The sequence below is a fragment of the Mobula birostris genome, chromosome 18, assembly GCF_030028105.1.
Source record: "Mobula birostris isolate sMobBir1 chromosome 18, sMobBir1.hap1, whole genome shotgun sequence".
NCBI lineage: Eukaryota > Metazoa > Chordata > Chondrichthyes > Myliobatiformes > Myliobatidae > Mobula > Mobula birostris.
In genome coordinates this window covers 55,508,351-55,534,271 of record NC_092387.1, presented here as the reverse complement: position 1 = coordinate 55,534,271, position 25,921 = coordinate 55,508,351, and the positions used below count along the sequence as shown (strand labels likewise).

The following is a 25,921-nucleotide window of genomic DNA, read 5'->3' as shown; positions in this document are numbered from 1 at the left end:
GAACAGCAGCATCACAGGCACATGAGTATTAAGGAATATTCACAAGAAAAGCCAATTAAACATAAATTCTACACACATTTTACAAGAAAGAACACAATTAAATGATAAACAGGCTCAATTCCGCACTGTCTGTAAGGAGATTGTACATTCTTCCTGTTATTGTGTGTGGTTCCTCCGGGTACTCCAGTGTCTTCCCACATTCCAAAGACATACAGGTTGGTAGGTTAATTGTTCACGTGGGTATAATTGTACGGCACGGTCTCGTTGGGCTGGAAGTGCCTGTTACTGTGCTGTATCTCTAAATAAATGAATAAATAATCCAGTTTAGTGCAAGTAATTGGAACAGTCATAGTGTTGCTAAACTGTCGTGATTAAGGTTGTGCAGGTTAGTTCAGGAGCTGAATGGTTGAAGGGAAGTAGCTGTTCCTGAGCCCTTGCTGGTGTGGTACCTTGTGCCTGATATTAGCTGTGAGAACATGGCCTGGCCTAGTTGAGGCGGTTGGAGAAATATTTAGATGTTTCCCTTTTACATAGAAACATAGAAACATAGAAAATAGGTGCAGGAGTAGGCCATTCGGCCCTTCGAGCCTGCACCGCCATTTATTATGATCATGGCTGATCATCCAACTCAGAACACCGCCCCAGCCTTCCCTCCATACCCCCTGACCCCCGTAGCCACAAGGGCCATATCTAACTCCCTCTTAAATATAGCCAATGAACTGGCCTCAACTGTTTCCTGTGGCAGAGAATTCCACAGATTCACCACTCTCTGTGTGAAGAAGTTTTTCCTAATCTCGGTCCTAAAAGGCTTCCTCTCTATCCTCAAACTGTGACCCCTCGTTCTGGACTTCCCCAACATCGGGAACAATCTTCCTGCATCTAGCCTGTCCAATCCCTTTAGGATCTTATACGTTTCAATCAGCTCCCCCCTCAATCTTCTAAATTCCAACGAGTACAAGCCCAGTTCATCCAGTCTTTCTTCATATGAAAGTCCTGCCATCCCAGGAATCAATCTGGTGAACCTTCTCTGTACTCCCTCTATGGCAAGATCAGGCTGCCATTGCCAAACCAAACAACACACATAAAAGTTTGTGGTGAACACAGCAGGCCAGGCAGCATCTATTGGAAGACGTACAGTCGACGTTTCAGGCTGAGACCCTTCGTCAGGGCTCATCAGGACTTTGTCAGGTCTCAGCCCGAAACATCGACTGTACCTCTTCCAATAGATGCTGCCTGGCCTGCTGTGTTCACCAGCAATTTTTATGTGTATTGCTTGAAATTCCAGCATCTGCAGATTTCTCGTGTTTGCATTGCCAAACCAAATTGCTTTATTAGCACGTACACTTGACCTGAGACTAGGGTTGGGTGTCATCAGACATCCAGGCCCTAATGGGATTATCATGGTGCAACAGATATGATTAGAGTTGAGACACAGCAGTGTTGGCTTATGGAAGCGAATGAAGGCATACAGCAATCTTGAAAGTTACATGGAGGAGGAGACTGACATTAATGATGCTAATGAACAAACTGGGGATGTAAGGTGATAAAGATTTAGTGTTGGACTAGAAAACCAGAGTCTGATTGTATCAGGAATATTTTCTGGAGCTATTACTAGATTTCAGTCAAGAGCAGGAGTGTGATGTAGATTTAAAGTAGGTGTGCTGTAGACAGTGAATTAAGTTATCAAAAACTACCGGGGGATCTTGATCAGCTAGGTAAGTGGGCTGAAGATTAGCAAATGGCTTTTGAGTTTAATAAATGTGAGGTGTGCATTTTGAGAAGTCAGACTAGTGTGGGTCTTATACAGTGGGCCTTGGGGAGTGTTGTGGAATACAGAAACTCAGGAGAGCAACTGCATCACTATATCTCCTTTTTGTTTGCAATACTTAATTAATTTAATTTTTATACTCTATACTGCTTATATATTTCTTCATGGCCACTGAGTGTATCTCCTCTCTAATGGGCATCTTTTAATGTTACCTAAATGGATGAACAGCAGCAATGTACTTTGCCCATTTTCCCTCAAGATGAAATAAGTGATCCACCTGGGATCATTGTGCAGCCCAAGAATAAACAAATAGTGGATTTAAATCTCTTCTGTACCCTTGATTTGTACATTGGTTCACCAGGAGTAGGCGATTTAGATTTTAACGTGGAGCTGAATGCACTTCTTTCCTCCACCCAGTGCATCTCTACAAATTCCTAGTAAATAGATTGTGAGGAGGTGTTTAGATATTGCCATCAGCCAGTTTGTTTTGAATAATTTGCAGCATTGAACTGAGGAAGAAAAAGGCATAGAATGCTAATAGATTATTTTGCTGTGGTTGGCTTAAGTTGCATGTAAAGTAGATTCTAGTTAATTGGGCCTTTGGTTAATCAGGGCAGCTGCTTATTTGGGACAACTCTTAAAGAACAAAAAATGATTGAGAAAATAGCTGGGATGCCCTTCATTTGTATGCGACACTATACTACTTAACTGGGACAGGAGACTTTTGCCAAACTGTTTGTAACTAGTGTCAGTCACTTGCCACGGCCTTTAGACAACATTCAAGCCATTAATATGCCGATGGACCACAAACTGCAAATAATAATAATACTGAGAAGATGAATTGTAGATTCATGTAAGTAGGTCATAGAATCAGTACAGAGTAGTGGTGATTATAATTACCCACGCAGGTTCAGGAGCTTGATGGTTGTAGGGTAATAACTGTTCTTGAACCTGGTGGTGTAGGACCTATGACTTCTCTACCTTCTGTCCAATAGTAGTAGTGAGAAGAGAGCATGGCCTGATTGGTGGGGGGTCTTTGATGATGGATGCTGTTTTTTTTGTGGCAGCGCTCCTTGTAAATGTGGTCGATGGTGGGGACACCCCATTAGGTTTCTGCTTCCTTCATTCAGAGCAGATACATTTTGCTGTAGTTCTGGGCTGCATGAAAATTGTTTCCGAGGTGATGTGAACTGGTGTATTTATGCACCATTTTTTGTTACATCACAATGTCTACACATAGCAATAGACTGATATTAATGACGCTAATGAACAAACTGGGTATGTAAGGTGATAAAGATTTAGTGTTGGACTAGAAAACTAGAGTCTGATTGTATCAGGAATATTTTCTGGAGCTGTTACTAGATTTCAGTCAAGAGCAGGAGTGTGATGTAGATTTAAAGTTGGTGTGCTGTAGACAGTGAATTAAGTTATCAAAAACTACCGGGGGATCTTGATCAGCTAGGTAAGTGGGCTGAAGATTAGCAAATGGCTTTTGAGTTTAATAAATGTGAGGTGTGCATTTTGAGAAGTCAGACTAGTGTGGGTCTTATACAGTGGGCCTTGGGGAGTGTTGTGGAATACAGAAACTCAGGAGAGCAACTGCATCACTATATCTCCTTTTTGTTTGCAATACTTAATTAATTTAATTTTTATACTCCGTACTACTTATATATTTCTTCTTGTAATTTATATTTTATTTTTATGTATTGCACTGGTGCAAAACAACAAATTTCATGGGGACTTGATGTGTAATTCAACAACTGTCGTGACATATGTCTGTGATAGTGAGCCTGATTCTGATTCTGAATAGTTTGTTGAATGTGGTACCGCAGGCAGACAGAGTGGTAAAAAAGGCAGTTGGTGCACTGGCCCTTCATCACTCAGGGCACTGAATCCAGGAGCTTGGGACGTCATGTTGTAGCCGCTCAAGACATTGAAGGGGACGCGCTCTGTTACTGTCCCTACTGACATAAATCATTAACAACTGCAGACACTGGAATCAGGACATGCTGGAAATACTCAGCAGGTCAGGCAGCGTCAGTGAGAAGAGAAACAGAGAATGGTTCAGAAACTGAAACTCTTCCTGCAGATGCTGTCTGAACTGCTGAGTGTTTCCAGTATTGCTGTCCTGCACACAGACACTGAGAGATCAGTGCGTTTTCTGTTTTTAATTTGGACTTTTAGCATCTGCAGATTTTTGCTCCTATCCTGAAGTAGTTTGCAGTTGATGTCATGCTTTTTATAGTATAGGCACTGTTCCAATGAAACATCGCACCGACTCTGTGATTTCAGTCGTATCTTTCACTACATGAAAGGTTTAGACCAACATGTTGTTTACATATTCATTCAGCTGAATAATTTCACTGGATCAAACACTTTCTCCATGTAACTGATTGGAGTCCAATGTGATCCTTCCATTATTATAGATTGCTTGAGCTATCTGTCTGCATCTGAATCAAGGGGATCAGAATCTGAATGAAGTTAAATATCACTGGCATATGTCATGAAATTTGTTAACTCTGCTGCAGCAATACAATGCAATGCATGATGAATATAACAAAACTTAATTATAGTGAGTGAGTGTGTATATATATATAAAATAGTTAAATTAAGGTAAGTAGTGCAAAAACAGAAATAAAATAAAGTAGTGAGGTAGTGTTCATGGGTTCAAAGTCCAAAGTCCATTTAGAAACTGGATGGCAGGGGGAAAGAAGCTGTTCCTGAATCGTTGAGTGTGTGCCTTCAGGCTTCTGTGCTTCCTTCCCGATGGTAGCAATGAGGAGGGCATATCCTGGGTGGTGGGGGTTCTTGATGATGGAAGCCACTTTTCTGAGGCTTGAAGATGCCTTGGATATTACGGAGGTTTGTGTCCATGCTGTGTTGAACTTCCTTCTACCACTTGTCATGAAAACCCACGATCTTGTACCTCCACACTGCCTCTGATTATTAAGCTTCCCCATAATGTTTGGAGCATTGTGTTCAGTTCTGGTCACCTCGCTGTAGGAAGGATGTGGAGCTTTAGACAAGGTGTGGATTTACAAGGATGCTCCTGAAATAGAGACCACGTCTTACGAGGAAAGGTTGAACGAGCTCCTTCCTCTGCAGTGAAGGAGGATGAGGGGGTGACTTGATAAGCTGATAAAAGGCATAGATTGAGCGGACAGCAGAGACTTTTATTTCCCAGGGTGGATATGGCTAATGTGAGAGGGCATAATTTTAAGGTAATTGGAGAAATGTATGGGGGAGGTCAGAGATAGGTAGGTGCGTGGAACACACTGTCAAGGGTGGTGGTGGAGGCAGAAGCATTTGATTCATCTTTAGATAGGCGCATGGGTGAAAGACAAGTAAACAGCTATGTGGCAGGGAGGGGCTAGAGCAGGGGTTCCCAAACTTTTTAATGTCATGAACATTTACCATTAACCAAGGATCCCGTGGAGCCCAGGTTGGGAACACCTGGGTTAGAGTGACGTTGAAGTAGGTTAAAAGGTCAGCACGATGTCATGAACTGAAGAAGCTGTACTGCGTTCTATGGTATATGTATATGTTCTATTGTAATATGGATGTCCTCTGAACCTCACTGCTGTGCGAGTATGCGAGTTCCACAGTATAAGGGATCAAAACTAAATAGGTGTGATCAATCAGTAAATAAAAATACAAAAATAAAAAATTCTGCTGATGTTCGAAATCTAAAATAAATACAGAAAATACTGGAAAAAAAGCAGGTCAGTTCATAAATGTGAGACAATTTCTCTTTCAGCAGTTACAAACTGAGCTGATGAGTGAGCGCAGCCTTTTCTGTTTTTATTTAAGTCTGGACAATCAGTTGAGTTAAGTAGCAAGTAATTACTTGAATGGATGCTGAGATTATAGAGCGGATATGAAATTGTTGGTGGAGGCATTTCCGAGGAATGTGATAGCCACTCAAGCCAATATTGTCCTTGGGGATGCTGAAACAATGGCAGCAAAGGCACAAAATACTATTTTTAACAGATTTGCACAAAGTAAAATTTGAGGAGGTGGAAAATGGCAGTGGTGTTCTGTGCAGCAAGAAGAAAATGGAAGTAGAACTGTTTTGGATTAGGAGTGAACCACAATCATAAGGGCCAAGGCGCTTGGCATTGCAGCAAACCATGAGGCATAGGAACAGAATTAGGCCATTTGGCCCATCAAGTCTGCTCCGCCATACCATCATAGCTGATTTATTATATCTCTCAACCCATTCCTCGTAACCATTGAGGCTCTTACTAATCAAGAATCTATCAATCTCCACTTTAAATATACCCCATGACTTACTTTCTACAGCATTTACCACCCTGGGGCTTAAGAACTTCTTCCTGATCTTTGTTCTAAAGGGATGCCCTATTTTGAGGCTGTGCCCTCTGGTCCTGGACTCTCACAAACACTAGATAAACAGGACCGAACAGCAGGGTATTTTGCATTGACAGAATTGCACAGAAAGGAAATATTAAAATATTACAGTGGATGTTTATATGGATTTTCTGAGACTATTTGATAAGTTATCGCTTAGATTTTACGAAGCAAGAGGTATGCACCTTCTCTGTGTCTGCATGGGTTTCTTACTACAACACAGAAATGTTGGTAGGTTAATTGACTACTGTAAATGACCCCTTAGTATATGAAAATTGCAAACTGAATCAAAGAAGAGTGGATGGAAAAAATAAGCTACAGGGGTTACAGGGAAATAAAGAAGTAATCCTTTTTCAATATTTTTATTATTAATTTCTACATAAAGAATACAGAGTACAAGAAGTATATAAGTCAAAAAAAGATAAAATAATACCAATATATATTTGAATCACACTTGCAATCTTATTACTCTATATTCATGTAAATTAAATTAAATCATAATATTGAAATATGATAATTTTATTATTATACAGAAAAAAAATCTAAACCCACTACCAAGATCGAAGCTGCTTGGTAAAGAAAGAAAGAAGGAAAGAAGGAAAAAAATCCTTATCATATAGTGAAATATATTATTAGCCAACATCTGTACTTTAACAACAAATCAAAGAATAAAGAAGTAATTGATGTTTCCCTTTGAGTTTGTGTAGGAAAAATGGGCTGAAAGGTCTCCTGAGTTGTTACAAATGTCAGATAGAATAAAAATTGAGGAATTTTATAAAACAGGTTACCTTGCTATTTTTGCACTACCTATTTAATTCAGTTTTATGTATAAAATTGATTTAAATAACGTGCAAAATGAGAGCAAAATAACAAGGTAATCTCTTTTACAGACCTTAAAAATTAAATTAAATTAAGATTAAATTAATATCTATGTATATATCTGTATCTATCTATTTATATATCTATCTATATATTTATTTATTGTAATTAATAGTATATTTTAATGTATTGCAATGTACTGCTGCTGCTAAACAAAAAAATTTAAGACATATGTCAATGATATTAAACCCAATCGTGATCCTGGTTCTGAAAAGTTTCGCTTTCTTTGTCACATGGATGTAGAAACATGCAGTGAAATGCATCATTTGTATCAAGTCTGAATCAGTGAGGATTGTGCTGCACAGCCTGCAAGTGTCTCCATACTTCCAGCGCCAACATTGCATGCCCACAGCTCCCCAATCCTAACTGTACATCTTTGGAATGTAGGAGGAAACTGGAACACTTGGAAGTGGGGAGAGCGTAAAAAATCCTAACAGGAATTGAATCCCAGCTGATAGGAGCTGGCGCTGTAAGAAGATGCGCTAACCTCGACACTACCGTGCTGCTCGATTAGATGCGGAAGTAATAAATTTTGGAATGAAAGAGAGTGTGTATAGATAACTGGAGGATTATAATATGGTACCTTTGTTTAAGAAGGGCAGCAAGGATTAGTTGGGTAATTCTAAGCCTGTGAGTCTAACATCAGAGTGACAGGATTAATCCACATTCAGTGGTCACTTTATTAGGTATACCTGTACACCTTCTTGTTCATGAAAATATCTAATCAGCCAATCATGTGGCAGCAACTCAGTGCATAAAAGCATGCAGACATGGTCAAGAGTTTCAGCTGTTCAGAATAAACACCAGAATGGAGAAGAAACATGATCTAAGTAACTTTGACTGTGGAATGATTGTTGGTGGCCTATGGAGTGGGTTTGAGTATCTTGAAAGCTGCTGATCTTCTGGGATTTTCACACACAACACTCTCTAGAGTTTGCAGAGAATAGTGCAAAAAGCTAGAAACATCCAGTGAGCGACAGTTCTGTGGGTGAAAATGCCATGTGTATGAGAGAGGTCAGAGGAGAATGGCCAGACTGGTTCAGGCTGACAGGGAGGTGACAGTAACTCAAGCAGTGGTGTGCAGAAGAGCATCTCTGAACGCACAACATATTGAACCTTGAAGCAAATGGGCTACAGCAGCGGAAGACACAAACATACTCTGAGTGGCTACCTTACTAGGTACAGGAGGTACTTGTCAAATATCGTCAGCATGTCTTTGCTATGGGGAGATCCAGCTTGACCAATTTGATTGTATTTTCTGAAGAGGTAACAAAATGCATTGCTGAGAACAGTGCAGTTGATGCACTTTACATGGACTTCAGAGCTTTCCTATTTGCGGATATAGTCCAAAACATTAAATCCTGTGGAACCCAAGGCAGGTTGGCAAATTGGTTCTAAAATTGACTTGGTAAAAGGAGACAGGGAAATCATTCAAAGGTTCAAAGTAAATTTATTATCAAAGTACATATATGTCACCATATGCTACCCTGAGATTCATTTTCTTGCGGGTATTCACAGTAGAACAAAGAAATACGATAGAATCAATGAAAACTACACACACAGACTGAGAAACAGCCAATGTGCAAAAGAGGATGATCAGCAGATACAAAAAAAAACTAGTAATAATAATCATCTAAATAAATAGTAAATCAACAATACTAAGAACCTGAGTTATTGAGTCCTTGAAAGTGAGTCCATAGATTTTGGAGGTGGAGGTTGCTTTTGTGATTGGAAGCTTAGGAGCAATGGTGGACAAAATTTGGGGCCGCTGCTGATCGTGAGGTAGGTAGTTATTGGCAACAGGGCGGCATTGATTCGGAGAGATGAAGAAAACCCGGTAAGTGTGAGTGATGAGTTTTGTGAGGACTAATAGAGCTAGGAAAACACGGTGAATGGTAGATAGTTAGCAAGTATTGAAGGACAAGTTCAAGGATCCTGAAAGTGGCAGCACAGGTAGTAAAGTGAAAGTCACAGTAAATTTATTATCGAAGTACGTCTATAATCATACGCTACCTTATGATTCATTTTCTTTCAGGCACTTACAGGAAAATTAAGAAATACAGTAGAATTTATGAAAAATTATACATAAACAAAGACTGACAAAGAACCAATTTGCAAAGGAAGAAAAATTGTGCAAATAAGTAAAAAACTGACAACATGAGTTATTGAGTCCTTGAAGGTGAGTCTGTAGGTTGCGCAGTCCGTTCAGAGTTGAGGCTGGTGAAGTTATCCACGCTGGTTCAGGAGCCTGATGGTCGTAGGGTAATAACTGTTCCTGAACCTGGTGGTGTGGGAGCTAAGGTTCCTGTAGCTCCTGCCCGATGGCCGCAGCAAGAAGAGAAGCAGGGTCACTGCCTGAAAGAGTGGTGGGGGGCACAAACCTGCAAAGCTATTAAAAGTCACCTGGTGAGCACTTAAACTGTAATGGCCAGCAAGATTGTGGAACAAGAGTTGGGAATGGGATTTATCTAATTTTGTCTAGTTTTGAATAGCCTGGCAGGATGGCCTTCTTCTGTCCTGGAAAAGTCCATGAGTATTAGGTAGCATGAATTTGTTTGCTGGACGCTAGTAAACTTGAGACTTGGTAAAATAGTATCATGACAGCAAAATTTAATTAGCGTTTCAATAGAATAGGTAGTCAACGAAAATTTATATCAAATCATGGACGTACATGTCACCATACACTACGCTGAAATTTATTTTCTTGCAGGCATTCACAGGAAAATAAAGAAGAATTAATAGAATAAACTATACATACAGAAAAACTTAAAACAACCAATGTGCTAAAGAAGACAAATTGCGACAATTAAAAAAATATATAAATAATACTGACACCATGAGTTGTATATTCTTTGTATTTAAGTCTGTAGGTTGTTGAATCAGTTCAGAACTGATTGAGTGCAGTTATCCCACTGATTCAGAAGCCTGGTGACTGTTAGGCTGGGAGAGAAGGCACATGGGATGTTTGCCTTCATTAGCTGGAGTTCTGGGTGTAAAGGCAAGGATATTATGGTGCAGCTATCTAGCAGGTTGATTAGATAACAGCTGGCGTAACACATGCATTAATGATTGCCACAATTTAGGAAGAATGTGATAATGCTGGAGTGGGTGCGGAGGAGAATCACCAAGACGTGTGAGATGGGGCATTTCAGTTATGGGGCGAAACTGGACGGGCTGGGCTTTGGAAGGGGGAAGCTGGGGAGTGACTTAGTTAAGTAGCATTGATTGGGTAAAGCGTGAGAAACGTTCCCCCACAGCAGAGGTAATTAAAACCAGTGGACATGAGTACAAAGTTAGGCACATAAGGTTTCGAGGGGATCTGAAGATCTTTCTCATTTAGAGGGTGGGTTAACAATTTGATTACATTGTTCAAAAGGGTGTTGGAGGTAGAGATTTTCACAATAATTACATGCGTCAAGATGAGTGATGGCAGACTATAGGCTTAGTACTGGTACGTGGGTACTGAATTTCAAAGAGAAGGGCCAATTTCTGTGCTATACGAATCACTGGCCATGACCAGATGAGGAGAACAGATGCTAAAGAGAGGAAAAGTGAAGTTTAGCTGACTTTTAAAAATGGGGAGGGGCATTGCAATGGGACAATGGGCTGTTCTAAGTGCCCATGAGACACACAAGGTACTGGGGCCGTTTTCTCGCGTGGGTACAAAGTTGAAGAGCAACTGAGTGAGTGGTCACCTGAGATTTAATTTTTGCTATAGGCCTGATCTCTCTCACTCCCTGGCACAATATCCTTGGCAGGAATTTCTCCTCAATGTTCAAATGATTTGGCTCTTTTCCAGATTTGCAGCTGTTCCACACCAAAACATGCCACTCACTCTGACTAATGAGTATACTCTTGATACAGACTGGAAATGCAGACAGAACATCTGTGCAAACAGCTTGTTTAACTAGGTTTCTGTAGGTCGATCAAACCAGCCAGTGACTTTTTTAAAGGTATGTAAACTTTGATTACATTATTGATGAAGTGAAAACATAAACCGGTTCCTGGTGAGGCTACATCTCACTTTAAGGAATAGAAGTCTCACGTTGATTCCCATGGTCTTGTTCAAATGTACGCCAATGTGTCTGACCAGTCTCTCTACTGTAAAGGGACAGTGATGTGCTGCAGAAAGATCAAGATGTGCTCCATAACTGGCCTCTGCTTTATACCATGGAGGTCCACTGTAGGAATAACACCCATTCGTTTTATTAGGAGCTCCAGTTGTGGGGATGAGTCCTTGAGGTGCCATATTTGTAAGATAGTTCAACAACTTGTTATTTTTCAAATTTTGAAATAAATTTATTATCTAAGTATTAATATGTCACCATATACAACCCTGAGATTCATTTTCTTGCAGGTATTCACAGTAGAACAAAAAATATAATAGAACCAATGAAACACTGCACACCAAGAGTGACAATCAACCAAAATGCAAATACAAATAAAAGCTAATAACAATAATAACTAAATGAGACTGAGAACATGAGTTTCAGCATCCTTGAAGGTGAGTCAAGACTCTGATGAAGATATGCTAATGAAGCGTTGTGGCCCAGACCGTCGACTGCTCAGGCCCCTCCAGTGGTGCTCCCTGACCTGCTGAGTTCCTCTAGCGTTTAGTGTGTGTGTGAGTTGCTCTGCATTTCCAGCATCTGCAGAATCTGTTTTTTTAAATTCAGTTTAAATGTTGACTCTGTACCTCCTCCTCTTGTGCTGTGATGCAAACAATATTGAATTCCTTCAAATGTCCTGTCTAAATATTATTATATTGCTTATTGATCCTTTTCTCCTTTGGAGTTATTGATAAACCATGGGGCTGAATAATTTGCAGGAACCAGGAAATGCATTTTGCAAAAGCCTTATTGTCTTCCCTTGATTGCAAGTGGCAAGGAGGGTGAAGAGGTATTGTTTTATCTTAAAACTTTTACTCCTGTGAGGTTAGTGGTGCAGGAATCTATGAATTAAATCATTAATGTGTAATACTAATTCCCGAGCTACCGATTGCTTTGTACTGTGGAGTTGTTATTGTGTGTACAAAGTGCTTTTCTTTCCTGCTGCCATGCGCATTTCTTTTTTTTAAGGAACATCTTGGATAACTTTGAGAATGTGCAGAAGTTTAAAAGTATTAAAGATATATTACAGAATCATACACCACAGAAACAGGCCCTTGGGTAACCTTGTGAATGCTGACCACTTGCATGCTAGTCCCATTTACAGGACCTCGGTCCATATCCTTGTATGCCTGTGTTTGTCTACATAATGTACCACATGGTAGTATAGTGGTTGGCACAATGCTATTACAGCTCGGGGCTTATCAGAGTTTGTAGTTCAATTCTGGTGCTGTCTGAAACTTACTTACTTACTGCCTGTTACACCGCTTGTTCCTTCTCTGGTGGTGCTCAGGTCTCCTTCATCATGTCAGTAGCTCAGTTTTCACTAATTTTAGTCATGCAAGTCCTGGCTAGAGGCTCAGGATCGTCACACTCAGATGTAGAAGGATTCTTCACTGCTGTTTCCGTAATGATTTTGTTTTACCAGTCAGGGTTGTTAGCCCTGAGCTGAACCCCTGAACCTGGAGGATAGGTGGACTACTGTTAGTCTGATCTCTGCCCTTTGACCTGATTGGCATGGGCAACCCTACCAAGAGCCAAAGCATAAAGCCCTGACTCCAGCCAACACAACTCTCTGGGTCATTGAGGCACTTGGAAGGCCGTCTATAAGTGTATACATTCTCCTCATGATTGCGTGCATTTCCTCCAGGAATTCCAGTTTCCTTCCACATGCCAAAGAACATAAGAATCTAAGAAATAGGAGCAGGAGTAGGCCATCTGGCCCACCGAGCCTGCTCCGCCATTCAATAAGATCATGGCTGATCTGGCCATGGACTCATCTCCACCCATCTTCCTTTTCCCAATAACCCTCAATTCCCCTACTAAGCAAAAATCTATCCAACCTTGGCTTAAGTGTATTTACTGAGGTAGCCTCCACTGCTTCATTGGGTAGAGAATTCCACAGATTCGCCACTCTCTGGGAAAAGCAGTTCCTCTTTATCTCCACCCTATCTACTTCCCCAAATCTTGAATCTATGTCCTCTCGTTCTGGTCTCACCTACCAGTGGAAACAACTTGCCTGCCTCTAGCTTATCTATCCCTTTCATAATTTTACATGTTTCTGTAAGATCTCCTCTCATTCTTCTGAATTCCAGTGAGTACACTCCTAGGCAACTCAATCTTTCCTCATTGTCTAACCCCCTCATCTCGGGAATCAACCTGGTGAACCTCTTGTGCACCGCCTCTAAAGCCGGTATATCCTTCTTCAAGTAAGGAGACCAGAACTGCACATAGTACTCCAGATGCAGCCGCATCAGTATCCTGTACAGTTGCCGCATAACCTCCCTGCTCTTAAATTCATTCCCTCTAGAAATGAAGGCCAACAGTCGATTTACTGCCTTGATAGCCTTCTGCACCTGCAAACCAAACTGTTGTGATTCATGCACAATGTACCAGTTAGTAGGTTAATTGATCATTGTAAGTTGTCCCGTGATTCTGCTAGTGTCGAAATGGGTGGGAAAGGGCCTGTTCTGTGCTGTTTCTCTAAATAAATAAATATTTTTGAAATTGGGTGGGAATAGTTGCCTCTTCTATCCTTCAGGCAGAGTGTTTCAGATTCTAACCATTCTCTGGGTAAAAATCCTCCTCAAATCTCCTCTTAACCTATTGCTGTCTGGATTTTGACATTTCTGCTATAGGGGAAAAAGTTTCCAATTGCCTACACCCCTCATAATATACATTGTCTGATAAGGCAGCACGAGAATGTCTAGGAGAGGGACAGCCAATGAACTTTGCAAAAAATTTCATCAAGTGAAATTAAATTCCCTGATCTGAAGAAGTCAGATAGTGCAAATAAGCTCTGACTTCCAATTTATTTAAAATGAATGAGATAATTTAATTACTTGGAAAAGAAGCTCCAAATTAATTTATTGTCTAGGTGCACAAGTAATGTTTACACACAAGACAAGATATTGCCTGATGCATCAGTGCTTTGGCAGCTGCTCTGCCAGTTACAGCAGAGAGTTGCGGATACAGTACAGCACATTATAAACTCTGTCTATAACTTTCACTGCCTCAGAAAAGACCCCTCCCACCCTAGATAGTCTCCCTTCTCCCTTCCACACCCAGCAGGCAGAAGATGCCCAAAAGCACGTACTACCAGGCTCAAGGACAGCTTCTGTCACACTATAATAAGACTATTAAATGGTCCCTCGTATGGCAAGATGGTCTGCTGACCTCACAATCTTTCTCATTTTGCCTTGCACTTTATTGTCTGTCTGCATTGCACTTTCTCCGTAATTCTAGCACGTTATTCTGCATTCTGTTATTGTCTTCCCTTGTACTTCCTCAGTACAACGTAGCGTAATGTTATTAAAACGCCGGTGGCTCAGGTACAATTCCTGCTGCTGACTGTAACGAGTTTGTGGGTCCTATCTGTGCCCATGTGGGTTTCCTTCAGGTGCTCTGGTTTCCTCTCACATTCCTGAGACGTATGGGTTGATTGGTCACATGAGTGTAGTTGGGCGGCGTAGGCCCGTTGGGCTGGAAATACTGTATCTCTGAATAAAAACACAATGAAATGATCTGTATGAACAGTATGCAAAACATGTTTTTACTGTACCTCTGCACATATGGCAATAGTAAGTCAATTTACCAATTTAATCCCATTACAAGTTATATGTTAAAGGATTTTAGAATCATGCTGAACTTGATTGTTGATGTTGGAAATATTCTTTATCTTTGATATTCAATTATTTATCCAGACATGAATGCTTCCAATTATCTACAATTTTGACTGGTTTAAGCAGATGTCCCAACCCTGTGAGATCAAATACAAACTTTAGAATATCAAATGTGCTGTACTACTAAAAGCGTTTCAAGTGTTTCAACTTCTATCGCTATTTTTGGTGCAACACCTCAAAGTCTTCTGGGTAGCCTTTGACCTGATGGCATGAACATCGATTTCTCTAACTTCCAGTAATTTTTCCTCTCCCCCTTCCTTTTCTTTTATTCTGCACTCTGGCTCTCCTCTTAACTTTCTTCTTCTCCTCACCTGCCTATCACCTGGTGCTCCTTCTTCTTCTTCTCTTCCATCCATGGTCCACTCTTCTCTCCTATCAGACTCTTTCTTCAGCCTTTTAACTTCTCCACCTATCACCTCCCAGCTTCTCACTTCATCCATCCTTTCTCCCGCACCCACCTGGCTTCACCTATCCCTTCTATCTTGTACTTCTTCCTCTCTCTCCACCTTCTTATGCAACACGTACAAAATGGTGGAGGAACTCAGCAGGCCAGGCAGCATCTAGGAAAAGAGAACAGTTGACGTTATGGGCTGAAATCCTTCGACGGGACTGGATTCTGGTTTCTTCCCACTTCCTTTCCTGTCTTGATGAAGGGTCTTGGCCTGAAACGTTGACTGATTCTTCCTTTCCGTAGGTGCTGCCTAACCTGTTGAGTTATTCCAGCATTTTATCTGTAATGTGGATTTCCAGCACCTACAGAATCTCTTGTGTTTATCTTTATTTTCTCTGTGCTCCCTATAACAAGGCTGCCGTTGCGAGGCGATTTTCAGCACTGCATGAAGAGTTGTATAGTCATCTATGACAGTCGTGAGTTGAGTTTAAAGTGGCCCCAAGGGGGTGAATATGCAGAGGGATATTTTGGTTTAATTACCATTGATACAAATTTTAACCTTTTTAAGATAATAAAAATCGTAACAATATCCATGTAGTTGAAGTTATGATGCCTTATTGTGACAGGACAAGGAATATTTTCTGATAGTATTGTTTAAATTTGAAGTGCACTTTGCATTGTCATGTTGAGATGCCAGAGCAAGGCAGCTACTGTATGTAAATGTGGTAATGCATAAAATAAGAAAAAGCCAATTGAATTCCTTTTGATTCCTTACATGTAGCTGCAGGAAACATTGATAAATTGGGGTTGATGCTGGCAAGCCATTATATGAGGTTTTCAGAGACATCTCCATTGAACTACAAGGATATTGCTGGGATTCGAGGACTGGGGTTACAGGGAAAGATTGAATAGGTTAGTAACTTTATTCCCTGGAGTGTAGAAGAATAAGGGGAGATTTTATAGAGGTATACCAAACTTTGAGGGGTATAGACAGTGTAAATAAGTGCAGGCATTTCCCCCTCAGGTTGGGTGGGTCATAGGTTAAGGGTGAAAAGTTAAAGGGGAACCCGAGGGGGAATTTTGTTATTCCGAAGGTGGTGTGGTGTGTGGAAAGAGCTGACTACAGAAGCGGTGGATGCAGGCCTAATTATAACATTTTAAAAGAAATAGTAACATTTTAAGAATAGGTACATAGATGAGAGAGGTGTGGAGGGGTACATTCCTGGTGCAGGTAGATAGAACTATGTAGAAAAACAGGTTGGCACGGATTGGATGGCTGAAGGGCCTTTTACTGTGCCGTAGTGCTCTATGACTCTATGACTGTGGCATCATGGGCTTCATTCTCTGACATGTGTTACCACATCCACGGGCAGAAGAGGGTTTGACTTTACACAAATCATACCTTCCAAACCTCTTGAGTCCTTCAAGGCATCAAAACTTGTCATTGGTTCCTGTATGAGTTTCTTGTTTTGGACCTAGAGCACAGTGTATTCCTTTCGTCGTCACTGTTGAAGCTGATGGGGAGAGTTGGACGGGAAGAGTGTCTTTAAAATATGTCGAGTTGGGGGATGGGGGTGCATTGATCAGAGGTCAGAATACCAGAATCAGGTTTTGTTATGTTTTATACCTTCAAAACATTAAACTAGTTCAAAGGAAGGCATGGGAGTCTGAAAATATGGGTCTAACTTCGAGTTTACTTTAAGTGAAGTGCACTTGTATTATGTGGTAGCATGATGACGCATGTAATTCACGTAGTTATACATATAACCTGTAATGAATTATTTAAACAAACAAAAATGCTTAATCAAACAATATAAATAAGTAAGATTACTCAAATATTACTGAAATGTCAAATACACAACACTCCTCCCTGTTTAGCTATAAACTCGAACTCAGTATAGAATGTATCTCAACTATATACACAGTGTACTAAATAATACAACTACTATATGCAGATATCCACAGCTTAGAAAATTTTAAATTGTCCCATTCAGGCCTATAGATTTAATCACTGTGGAGGATTGCTTACTCTTGTGCGATAACGTAGTTCCTGATGGGGTGGGGGTCACTCTGCTTGGCAGGTGAGACTTGTGGCTGTGAAACAATCTCAGCTTCTGGGGCAGCCTTCATTGTGCTTGAAAGAGTTGACTCTGAATTTGCAGGAAGTGGTTCTGACAGCTCTGGACATCTTTCTTCTTCCCTTTTCTTCTTCTAGTTTGTGCATCTTGATCTTGGGAAGGTGCATTTAGTTCACTGGAGAATACATTTATTAATCCCTCTATTGCTCCCTTTACAATCTGATCTCTCTTCTTGGTTTTCTCATCCACAACATCATCTAATGAATCCTCTGTTTTTGTATCTCAACTGACTCCTTTCAGATCCTTCATTCATCCAGTTGGGCTTTGGTCTTTGCATCCACTTTTGCAAGCAGCGTTTTGTCTCCCACTTGAAGTTCATGCAATAATCTTAATGCACACAGAGTTTATTCTGGTTCTTTATGCTCACAAAAGCCAAATGCTTGCAACTTTTCTGAAGCTCCTTGAGCTCTCTTCCAAGCCACAGTTTGAAATTAACTGCCTGATGAACAGATCAAAATTTTTCTCAGATATGTTGCCTACAAAAACTGACAGACCAATGCTTTAGTCACTTCTACGATTTCTCTGAGCAGCATGGTCCTTCCTTGGCTAATATGCTTTCCAACTAGAAGCGCAGAGGTTGGCACCAACACCGGTTTTCCCTCTGTTGGAGAATGGTCCAATGTGTACATCATGGAGAAACTTGTGGCATCATTCAGTACTTTAGTGTAAGGGATGTGGCATGCAATTGGTGGATGGATCTCCAATCAAGTTGTAGTTGTCTCAGCTACTCATGTCCCCACAATGCTGGTCCTCCAGTTTTCATCACATACAAGCTCAATGTGGCTTGCTGATTGCTGTATTTCATTGTAACTATTGTCATTTCCACAGGAGCTTTATTTTCTCCAGCATAAGTTCTTCGCTGGATATCTACAAGGTTCATATTATTTTCTTTGAAATTATGTTTAAATTCATTTTGTGGAATGAGTGAAACAGCTGAACTGGCATCCAATTCCATTTTAATTAATTTGTCATTCACTTCTGGCATCAACCATATTGCTTGTCTATTGTACATTTTCACATTGTAAATCTCAAAGGTACACAGACCTACGTCACTTTCATCATTATGAGATTTTTCATGAGCAGCGTGTAGATTAGTACGCTTAATGAAACTGCAACTTGACGACTTTCTCCTCCCTGAACAATCCATTAATTTTTGTCTGCCTGACATGTGCTTTATATGAATCCTACTTTGTTGCATTTTCTGAAAGTTTTGCATTTAGATCTGCATTTGTTTGGTGTACGTGAGCCCCTGCCACAATGATACACAATTTGTTTGGCTAAACTGGTTTCTATTTAGATGTTGTGATCTTGTTCACGCTCATTTTCATTCCTGACTGCAACTCAATTGTATCTCTGTCCGTGGTTTCCATTGAAACAGCAATTTCAATTGCTTTTTTAAATGTGAGCTGTGCTTGAGTTAGGAGCCATTTTTGAATGCTTTCTTGTAAGATTCCACAAACTAGACTAAACCTCAGTGCATCATTAAGCCCATCACTGAACTGACAATGCTCAGACAATCCCTTCAATTCAGCCATGTAAGCTGAAATAAGCTTCCCTTCTTTTTGACTCTGCTAATGAAACCTGAACAATGGCTTTGATTCTAAATGTTCCTGCATTACTTCTACAATATCAGCTAAGCTCATTTCTGCTGGTTTGGATAGAGCAGTTAAACTTTGAAGCAAACTGTATGCCTTTAAACCCAATGGATGGGTATGGTCTGGGGCAGGTAGACCTATAAATGCAAAAGTTCTAAACTTAGAAGAAAATTAAAAACTTACAGAAACTTATAAAATGGGACAGCGCTGTAGCTTACACGTTGATTATTTTTTTATTTACAGTTAGGATTTAATGCATCGACCTAGGATCTAGAAAACCTAATACGTAGACAGTGTAGCTTTCTAATATTTAAATATTTTCAGCATCACAGAACTATCTGGAAATTAGCTGGTTACATAAAAGAACCAGTGGCCCATTTTGTCCATTCCTCATTCCCATTCCAACATGTTGGTCCATGCCCTCCTGTACTGTCACAATGAGTCCACTCGCAGGGTGGAGGAGTAAAACCTTGTATTCTGTCTAGTGACATCCAAATGGAAGGAATACACATCATTTTCCCCAACTTCCAGTAATTTCTCCCTCCTCCTCCTCCTCCTCTCTTTTCCCATTCCCCTTTCTGTCTCCTCTCTCAGCCCCTTCTCATCTTCTCACTTGCTTATCACCTCCCTCTTGTGCCCCTCCACCTTCTCTTTCTCCCATGGTCCACTCTCCTTTCCTTTCAGATGCCTTCTTCTTCCGCCCTCTACCTTTTCCATCTCTCATCTCCCAGCTTCTCATTTCATCCTCTTTCCCCATCCACCTACCTTCCTCCTCACCTGGCTTCACCTCTCACCTTCAAGCTTGTATCCCTTCCCTTACCCCATCTTCTTACTCTGGCTTCTTCAACCTTCCTTTTTGGTCTTGAGGAAGAGTCTCAGCTGGGAACGTCCACGCTTTATTCCTTTCCATGGATGCTGCCTGGCCTGCTGAGATCCTCCAGCATTTTGTGTGCGCTTGTTACATAAAAGGACTGGCTTGCCAGTAGGGAACAGCAGGTAATAAATGAAGCTTTACCGGGAGGTCAGTGATAAATGGAGTTCAGTGGCAGTACCTTCTGGGCTTGCTGGTGTTAACATATTGCTAAACAACGTGGAGGAGAATGCTGCCATTATACAACATCCAAGGACACCAGGCTGTGTGTGCCGGGGAGTAGGGAAGGGGAGATTTATTGAATGCTGAGTGCTCTGGATGGTTAAAACAGATGCACTAGGAAATGGTAAATGGGTTTTTCTGTAGATGAATAATGCTTCCAGGAACAGGTGAGGTAAAGGTGTGTAGACACAGCAAATGATCTACAAACAGAAATGAAGAGCATCTGGAGATTGTTCGTTATTAATGGCATAACCTGTAAATGCAGGTATAGGCAGATTCTTATAGGTCTCCAACATTCACAAGATTTGAGGTACGAATGAAAGTGGTGCTGCTCGAGAAACCACTGCATCAGGGACCAGTTCAGCTCCTTTGAACGTAAACTGTATAAGTAACCACAAATAAATGTGCAAGGTATGAACAAGAGTAATAAATCAAACGCTCCTGCGATGCTATTGCAGCTCGGACTGTGGGAGTTTGGAGTTCAGTTCCAATGCTGTCTGTAAGAAGTTTGTGTGTCCTTCCCTTGAGCATGTGGGCTTCCTCAGGGTACTCCTGCATCCTCCCTCAGTCCCTCATGATGTACCGGTTAGTAGGTTAATTGGTCGTTGTAAATTGCCCCATGGTTAGGCTAGGGTTAAATAGGTGGGTTGCTGGGCAGTACAGCTCATTGGGCCGAAGGGCCTGTTCCGTGCTCTATCTCTAAATAAATAAAAATATATATGCTATGCCCAGCGTAAGAGTTCAACTGCTATGCTATGAGGAATTTTTATTTTAGCAGGTTTCTGTAAAAGCAGTATCTCCTTCTAGCAATAGTGTTTTGGCTTCAGCTCAAGAGCAATGTCGTCCAACTTGGGTATGTGGTGTCAACCAATTGGGGTTGTCTTGGTATGTGTCGTTACTCTTTGCCTGGTGGAATGTTGATGAGTGCTGGGCAGGAGGAGATTTCTGAAGGACAGTAGTCCCGTTTGGAAACTTTTTGGCGGTGCAGAGCGAGGCACAGGGGAAGATGCCGCAGAATGCCATTGGAAGGAGAGTCCCCGTTGTAGGAAGTGCTTTGTGCAGATGAATGGCTCCAATAAGGAAGGGCTAATACTCCTGAGAGAATCAGTTTGTTGGAGATGAACTTCAAGGGGAATTCGGACTGTGGTGGGTGCCTTCACACAGAGTGGGGGTCCAGCACGTGAGTAGTGATACACCCTCGACCACTCCAGAAATGAGCTCCCACGTTTCTGTTCACATTTAGACTGGTTTAACTGTAATGGGTCCTTCTAATTTTCTTTTCTTTTTCTGTAGCTGTTTGTTAATTTAAAAAATCTGGAAAATATATATATTTTTTGTCATTTTATCCTGGTGTATGATCTGTTAATTTTCTGGCGAATGATAACTTTGCGTGGAGCAGTATTTACACAATATTCACTACAATCAATGTTCCTTAGTTTGAACATCCCAACTTTCCTGCTTGATTGAACCCCAAATCATACCGATCCTAGAAATCCAAGCAACACACACAAAATGCCAGAAGAACTCAGAAGGCCAGGCAGCATCTATGGAAAAAAGTACAGTCAACGTTTTGGGCCGAGACCCTTCAGCAGGACTTTGAAGGTGGCCTTCTCTCTGCTGAGTCACGTGGCTCTTAGCAGAGTCAGCTAATGAGTCAGGTTTGTATACGGGCCCGGTCAGAGGGTTGCATATATATTACTGCTCCTGCACTGTGATACAGTCATTCATGGTTTCAGAGTAACACACATCAGGTCAGGACTGGTCATCATTTGGCAGCTGCCATATCTTTATACAGTTTTGCCCAGGGAGCATCGGAGACATTTCTAAAGTCATTGGAAAAGCTAGTGGCTTAACTCTGGCTCAACACCTCCTCAACATGTTCAGTTGATTAGCGAATTGGTTAATTGTCTCTGGTCTATGGGGCAAACTGCTGGCCCTGGTATAATTTTCACGGCCCATATATTGTTGTAATTTTAATAAAAAGGAACAGAAATACTTCCTTGGTTTCATATGTATAGTCTTTAAGCATGCACGTTACCCATCAACCACCAGGCTCCTGAATCAGTGTGAATAACTTCACTCACCTCAACTCTGAACTGATTCCATAACCTACAGACTCGTTTTCAAGGACTCTACAACTCACGTTCTCAGTATTATGTATGTATGTATGTATGTATGTATGTATGTATGTATGCATGCATTTACTTATATATTTGGATACGGTTTTTTGCAGGTAGGTTGTCAGTCTATGTGTGTAGGGTTCATTGATTCTATTTGTTCTACTGTCAATGCCTGCAAAAAATGAATCTCAAGATAGTATGCAGTGACATATACAGACTTTGATAATAAATTTAATTTGACCTTTGAACATGCCTTGTATCCTACCTGTTTCAATATGCTTCATTCATCGACACCGAATTATTGTGTTCCATTCTGATTGCCTCATTATAGGAAGTATGTGGAAGCTGTAGAGAAGTTGTAATGATTTACCAGGATTCTGCCTGGATTAGATAACATACCTTATGAGGAAAAGTTGAGCAATCTAAGACTTGTTTCTTTAGAACGAAGGATGATAGAGGTGTGTAAAATGATGAGGCATTGATAGAGTTTACAGCCAGCAACTTTTTCCTCCAGGGTGGAAGTGAGAAGAGGGCATAATTTTAAGATGACTAGACATAGCAAACAAATTCATGCCATTTGAGGAATATAGGCAGGTGCTCTGAGGTAGGTTTTTTAGACAAAATGGTGGGTTTATGGAATGTGCTGCCAGGGATGGTAGTAGAAACAGATACATTAGGGACATTTAATAGACTCTTAATCATGTGGATGAAAAAAATATGGAGTATGTAGGAAAGAAGCATTAGCATGATCTTGAAGTAGGTTAAGTTAGAAGGTTGGCACAGAATTGTGGGACATGGGGCCAGTACTGTGCTGTTCTATGAACTCCACAGGTCTTGTGCTTGAAAATGCCTTTTAGACCCCAAATCCCTAATTCTTATACTGTTTAAAACAACTACTTATGTCAACTTTGAATATACAGCACTGTCTTAGATAATTTCAAAGATATACACCAATCTTGAATAAAAAAAAGGTTGTAGTATGTTTGCTGATCAGTTTACACACTTCAGTGTTTAATTAAGGACAATGTTTTGTACCAGTTAATTTTCTGTTATCCATACCCTTCTTTCGCCAAGATACCCATTCTTGTTTTGAACGTGGGCATTAATGCAAAGTTAATATGAGCATTAATATAAAAGAAATATCTAAGCTGCAGCTTCAATCACTGAAAGGTTTGGAATAGAGAACTAGCAGCTGATGAGCGGGGGGGGGCAGGTCTTGCAAGGTGTTTGAACTGTCGAAGTTACCTTGGGAAGAGAAGAGAAACCTGAAGTCAGCTGATCTGTCATTATCAGCGCAACATACAGTATTCCACTGAACTTGTGTTACCCTTGTGGTTTCTACCTTTAGATTGTAATCTTTGACTTCTTGAGAATGGTGTTGATCTGAGACATGGCAGAATGAATTATGCACATGAATTAAAATAGGTTTTTGGTGTTGTTGTATTAACCTAACTACAGTTTTGTTTCTCAAATAATTTTTCATTGCCTCTATTGAATTTGATTGATATCTGAATCCTTTATCTTGTTATTTTCTAATAATTCAAAGCCTTTCCAGCATCAATAAAGTACATGTCAGAGTATTGGTGGAATACTCTTACTCAAGAAGCTTGACACCATCCAGGCCAGAGTTGCCCACTTGTTTTGGGCCATGTTGGTTAATCACTCCTTCCCTCCACATACGTATATACAGAAAGGTGTCGGAAAAGGGCCAGTAACATCATGAAGGATCCCACCCACCCTGCCCATAGGCTGTTTGTCCCACTCCCATCAGATCCTGTGACTCCCTACCAATCAGTACTAGTGGATTACATTTACCTAAAAGGGTTAAGTAGTAGTTAGGCAGCAGTTGAAGGCAGCACCCCAGCATCGTAAGATCACATGGAGATGGGTGATAAGTGTTGGCCTTGTTGATAACACATCCAATGGATAGATAAGACAAATGAGCTGGACTCAGCTATCCATTTAATAGAGCTGCCATCCATATACGTAATGGCTGTTAAAATTTGTGTAAAACACTTGAATGAGGCTTTTTGCATATCAGATTCTTAAGTACAGTGCATCTCCACATTTTCACTGTTCAGGTAATGGTCACCCTTACAGAATCCACAAATCACTACCAAACGTTTCAATATATGGAATAGAAATTAGCTCTCACGGAATTCATATGAGTGAAAATAACTAAAGAAACAATATGTAAAAGAAACAGATTATGTCAAATCTTTGCCTTGGCTTTGTGTTACAGAAAATCACAATATGGGCAGATTTTTAGAAGAGAAACCTATTTAGAACAATATAAATTTAATTTTTTTTTGATTTTCTAATTCTTTAGGAAATTAAGAACATAAGAAAATGGGGGCAGGTGTAAGCTACTTAGCATATCAAATCTATCCCACCATTCCATATGATCACAACCTCATCTTTTCTTCTGTTCCAGTTCCCTAAATCCCCCAAATTCTCAGTCTTTCAAAAATAATCTACTTCCACCTTAAATACCCCCGACGATCCAGCCTCCATGCAACTCCAGGGTAGAGAATTCATAGTTTAAAGTAAATGTATTAGCGAAGTACATATATGTCACCATACATTCATTTTCTTGTGGGCATAGTTTAATAGTTTAAACACGACTATTGTGTGGTAGGTTGAGAAGCTATTGAAATTCACAATGATCTGAAGCTGTTTCTTCAACATTGTGTTTAGCTGGAACAGGTAGTTTGACTGTCAGAGAAAGAAGGAAACATATTCAGAAAAGGGGAATAATTAAATAATCAATGGATACTTGCAATGAAATACTTCAACACTCATGCAGTGAAAGATTAGTAGTAAATTAAGTTCATCAATTTTTGATAAAGGTATCAAAGAATAACTTTTCCATCCATTCCACCCTCTCTGTAGTAATAAACAATTATTTATGATGTACATAGAACATAGAACAGTACAGCCCAGGAACAGGGCCGTTAAGTTCACAATGTTGGGCTGAGATAATTAAATGAGTGATGCCTAATTAAACTGATTTCTTTGGCCTGGATATGGTCTCTAACCCTCTGTTTTGGGCATACTTATGTGCCTATATAAGAATCTCTGAAATGCCTCTATTGTATCTGTCTCCATCACTGCCCTTGCCAGTGCATTCCATGTCTGTCTGACTGTCTCTGAAATTTACCCTGCACATCTCCTTTTGAATTCCATCCCCGCTCCCCACCTTGAATGCATGCTCATTAGTACCAGACATTTTGCCACTCGGAGAAAGATACCAGCTGTCTCCTCTAAATGCAAGAGCTTCTGCTGTGCTGGAAATTTTGAGGAACAGGCACAAAATACTGGAGGAACTCAGCAGGCCAGACAGCATCTGTGGAGAGGAACAAACAGTCGACATTTTGGGCTGAGGTCTTTCAGCAGGACTGCATAGGAAGGGGGAAGAAGCTAGAATAAGAAAGCTGGGGAGAGGGGAATAGGTAGCTGACTACTCTATCTATATCTTTCATGGGAGGAAACTGAAACGCCCAGAGGAGACCCATGGGGCAGAATGTACAAATTCCTTCACAGACAGCAGCGGGAATTGGACACCCAATCTTACAACTGGCACTGTAAAGCATTACGCTAACCATTACACTACTGAATGTCCATAATGTGAAGTTCCTGTAAGTTAGAAATGTTGTCGGTTGCACCCAAATGTTAATTAGCTACAAATTAATACTTAATTCAATGCTAAGTTAAGTATGATATCTTAGTTAACTTTGAAACCTTTTTAGAAATGGTTAATTAGCATATATCTGTACTACA

General features: G+C 40.5%; 1 protein-coding gene across 9 annotated transcripts in view; it reads left to right on the top strand.

Moving 5' to 3' along the window:
• The window catches only part of kcnma1a (potassium large conductance calcium-activated channel, subfamily M, alpha member 1a), a 953,094-nt gene that overhangs the window by 28,907 nt on the left and 898,266 nt on the right, over window positions 1-25,921 (top strand). The window contains exon 1 of one of the 9 annotated variants that reach the window (XM_072282722.1): window positions 10,953-10,968. The exons of the other annotated variants lie outside the window; for them this stretch is intronic. The gene's annotated coding sequence lies outside the window, so the exon portion shown is untranslated. Of the gene's footprint in view, window positions 1-10,952; window positions 10,969-25,921 lie in introns of those variants that run through there. 9 annotated transcript variants of the gene reach the window in all.